The 4,194-nt window shown below is 42.9% G+C and overlaps 1 non-coding gene across 1 annotated transcript; it reads right to left on the bottom strand.

Moving 5' to 3' along the window:
* Positions 1 to 406: 406 nt before the first annotated feature.
* LOC130953260 (small nucleolar RNA R71) lies at positions 407 to 513 on the bottom strand. The gene has a single exon (XR_009075432.1). It is a non-coding gene; the product is annotated as a small nucleolar RNA R71 (small nucleolar RNA).
* Positions 514 to 4,194: the final 3,681 nt, after the last annotated feature.

Below are 4,194 nucleotides of genomic sequence, written 5' to 3'. Positions count from 1 at the left end.
AGAGAAGGAGATGACAGCCGAAAATAATAATAATGCAAGGAGAATGCTTGGTGACTTCACAAAGCCAACGTCCAAATTTGATGGAAGAAGCATCTCCATTCCTGCCATTGGAGCCAATAATTTTGAGCTTAAGCCTCAACTAGTTGCTTTAATGCAACAAAACTGCAAGTTTTATAGACTTCCATCTGAAGATCCTTATCAGTTTTTAACTGAGTTCTTACAGATCTGTGAGACTGTAAAGACGAATGGAGTTGATCCTGAAGTCTACAGACTCATGCTTTTCCCTTTTGCTGTAAGAGACAGAGCTAGAATATGGTTGGATTCACAACCTAAGGATAGCCTGGACTCCTGGGATAAGCTGGTCACAGCCTTCTTGGATAAATTCTTTCCTCCTCAAAAGCTGAGCAAGCTGAGAGTGGATGTTCAAACCTTCAACCAAAAAGATGGTGAATCCCTCTATGAAGCTTGGGAAAGATACAAGCAGCTGACCAAAAGATGTCCATCTGTTCACCTAAAGAAAACGCCTGAAGAGGCTCAAGAACTCATTGATATGGTTGCAAACAACCAATTCATGTACACTTCTGAGAGAAATTCCGTGAATAATGGGATACCTCAGAAGAAAGGAGTTCTTGAAATTGATGCTCTGAATGCCATATTGGCTCAGAACAAAGTGTTGACTCAACAGGTCAACATGATCTCTCAAAATCTGAATGGATGGCAACATGCATCCAACAGTACTAAAGAGGCTGCTTCTGAAGAAGCTTATGATCCTGAGAACCCTGCCATGGCAGAGGTTAATTACATGGGTAAACCTTATGGAAACACCTATAACTCATCATGGAGAAATCATCCAAATTTCTCATGGAAGGATCAACAAAAGCCTCAACAAGGCTTTAACAATGGTGGACGCAATAGGCTGAGTAATAGCAAGCCTTTTCCATCATCTTCTCAGCAACAGACAGAGAATTCTGAACAAAACACTTCCAATTTAGCCAATCTAGTCTCTGATCTGTCAAAGGCCACTTTCAGTTTCATGAGTGAAACAAGATCCTCCATCAGAAATCTGGAGGCACAAGTGGGCCAGCTGAGTAAGAAAGTCATTGAAACTCCTCCCAGTATTCTCCCAAGCAATACAGAAGAGAATCCAAAAAGAGAGTGCAAGGCCATTGATGTAATCAATATGGCCGAATGCACAAGGGAGGAGGAGGACAAAAATCCTAGTGAGGAAGACCTCCTGGGATGTTCCTCAAGCAAGAAGGAGTTTCCTATTAAGGATCCAAAGGAATCTGAGACTCATATAGAGACCATAGAGATTCCATTAAATCTCCTTCTGCCATTCATGAGCTCTGAAGACTATTCTTCCTCAGAAGAGGATGAAGATGTAACTGGAGAGCAAGTTGCTCAATACTTAGGAGCTATCATGAAGCTGAATGCCAAGTTGTTTGGTAATGAGACTTGGGAAAGTGAACCTCTATTGCTCATTAGTGAACTGGATACCTGGATTCAGCAAATTTTACCTCAAAAGAAACAAGATCCTGGCAAGTTTTTGATACCTTGTACCATAGGCACCATGACCTTTGCAAAAGCTCTGTGTGATTTGGGGTCAGGGATAAATCTTATGCCACTCTCTGTAATGGAGAAGCTGGGGATCATTGAGGTACAACCTGCCTTGTTCTCATTACAATTGGCAGACAAGTCATTGAGACAAGCTTATAGAATAGTGGAGGACGTGTTAGTAAAGGTTGAAGGCCTTTACATCCCTGCTGATTTTATAATCTTAGACACTAGGAAGGAAGAGGATGAATGCATCATCCTTGGAAGACCTTTCCTAGCCACAGCAGGAGCTGTGATAGATGTCAATAGAGGTGAATTAGTCCTTCAATTGAATGGGGACTACCTTGTGTTTAAGGCACATGGCCATCCCTCTGTGACAAAAGAGAGTAAGCATGAAGAGCTTCTCTCAGTTCAGAGTCAAGAAGAGCACCCACAGTCAAACTCTAAGTTTGGTGTTGGGAGGCCACAACCAAACTCTAAGTTTGGTGTTAAGACCCCATATCCAAACTCTAAGTTTGGTGTTGGGACTATACAACATTGACCTGATCACCTTTGTGGCTCCATGAGAGCCCACTGTCAAGCTATTGACATTAAAGAAGCGCTTGTTGGGAGGCAACCTAATTTTATTTATCTAATTTTTATTTTATTTTATTTTATTGTTATTTTGTGTTTTATTAGGTACATGATCATGTGGAGTAATGAAAAAAATATAAAAATTAAAAACAGAATCAAAAATAGCAGAAGAAAAATCACACCCTGGAGGAAGCACAGACTGGCGTTCAACGCCAGTAAGGAGCATCTGGCTGGCGTTCAACGCCAGAACAGAGCATGATTCTGGCGCTGAACGCCAGAAACAAGCAACATTCTGGCGTTTGAACGCCAGGAATGTGCCTTAAGAAAAGCTGGCGCTGAACGCCAGTAATAAGCATGGAATTGGCGTTCAACGCCAGAAACATGCTATATATGGGCGTTAAACGCCCAGAACATGCTTTACATGGGCGTTGAACGCCCAGAACATGCTTTACATGGGCGTTGAACGCCCAGAACGTGCATCACCTCGGCGTTTAAACGCCAGAATGGTATGCAAAGGCATTTTACATGCCTATTTGGTGCAGGGATGGAATTCCTTGACACCTCAGGACCTGTGGACCCCACAGGAACACCTCAGGATCTGTGGACCCCACAGGATCCCCACCCAACATATTCCCACCTTACCTCCTAATCCTATTTACACTCTCCCCCATATCACATTTCCCAAAACCCTTCACCAATCACCTCAATCTATCTTCCCCATCACCTATTCACCACTCACATCCATCCACTCTTCCCTATAAACCCCACCTACCTCCAAAATTCAAAAATCTTTCCCATCCAAACCCACCCTAAAATGGCCGAACCTACCCTCTCCCCTTTCCCTATATAAACCCCTCCATTCCACTTCATTTTTACACAACACAACCCCCTCTTCTATACCTTGGCCGAAACACCATCTCTCCATTCTCCTCAATATTTTCTTTTTCTTCTTCTTCTCTTCTTTCTTCTCTTGCTCGAGGGCGAGAAATATTTTAAATTTGGTGTGGTAAAAGCATAAGCTTTTTGTTTTTCCATTACCATCAATGGCACCTAAGGCCGGAGAATCCTCTAGAAAAGGAAAAGGGAAGACAAAAGCTTCCACCTCCGAGTCATGGGAGATGAAAAGATTCATCTCCAAAAGCCACCAAGACCACTTCTATGATATTGTGGCAAAGAAGAAGGTGATCCCTGAGGTCCCTTTCAAGCTCAAGAAAAATGAGTATTTGGAGATCCGATATGAGATCCGAAGAAGAGGTTGGAAAGTCCTAACCAACCCCATGCAACAAGTCGGAATCTTAATGGTTCAAGAGTTCTATGCCAATGCATGGATCACTAGGAACCATGATCAAAGTATGAACCCGAGTCCAAAGAATTATCTCACAATGGTTCGGGGGAAATACTTAGATTTTAGTCCAGAGAATGTGAGATTGGCGTTCCACTTGCCCATGATGCAAGAAGATGTACGCCCCTACACTAGAAGGGTCAACTTTAATCAAAGGTTGGACCAAGTCCTTATGGACATATGTGTGGAAGGAGCTCAATGGAAGAGAGACTCCAAAGGCAAGCCAGTCCAACTAAGAAGACTGGACCTCAAGCCTGTAGCTAGAGGATGGTTGGAGTTCATTCAACGCTCCATCATTCCCACTAGCAACCGATCTGAAGTTACTGTAGATCGGGCCATCATGATTCATAGCATCATGATTGGAGAGGAAGTAGAAGTTCATGAAGTCATCTCCAATGAATTCTACAAAATAGCCGAAAAGCCCTCCACCATGGCAAGGCTAGCTTTTCCTCACCTTATTTGCCATCTATGTTACTCAGCTGGAGTTATCATAGAAGGAGACATCTCCATTGAAGAGGATAAGCCCATCACCAAGAAGAGGATGGAGCAAGTAAGAGAGACCCTTCACGGTTCTCAAGAGATGCATGAGGAAGCTCATCATCAAGAAATCCCTGAGATGCCTCAAGGGATGCACTTTCCTCCTAACAACTATTGGGAACAACTCAACACTTCCTTAGAAGATTTGAGCCACAATGTAAAACAATTAAGGGTGGAACATCATGAGC

The sequence above is a fragment of the Arachis stenosperma genome, chromosome 9 (genome assembly GCF_014773155.1).
Source record: "Arachis stenosperma cultivar V10309 chromosome 9, arast.V10309.gnm1.PFL2, whole genome shotgun sequence".
NCBI lineage: Eukaryota > Viridiplantae > Streptophyta > Magnoliopsida > Fabales > Fabaceae > Arachis > Arachis stenosperma.
The sequence above is the reverse complement of the archived record's forward strand: the minus strand, read 5'-3'. Positions and strand labels throughout refer to the sequence as shown.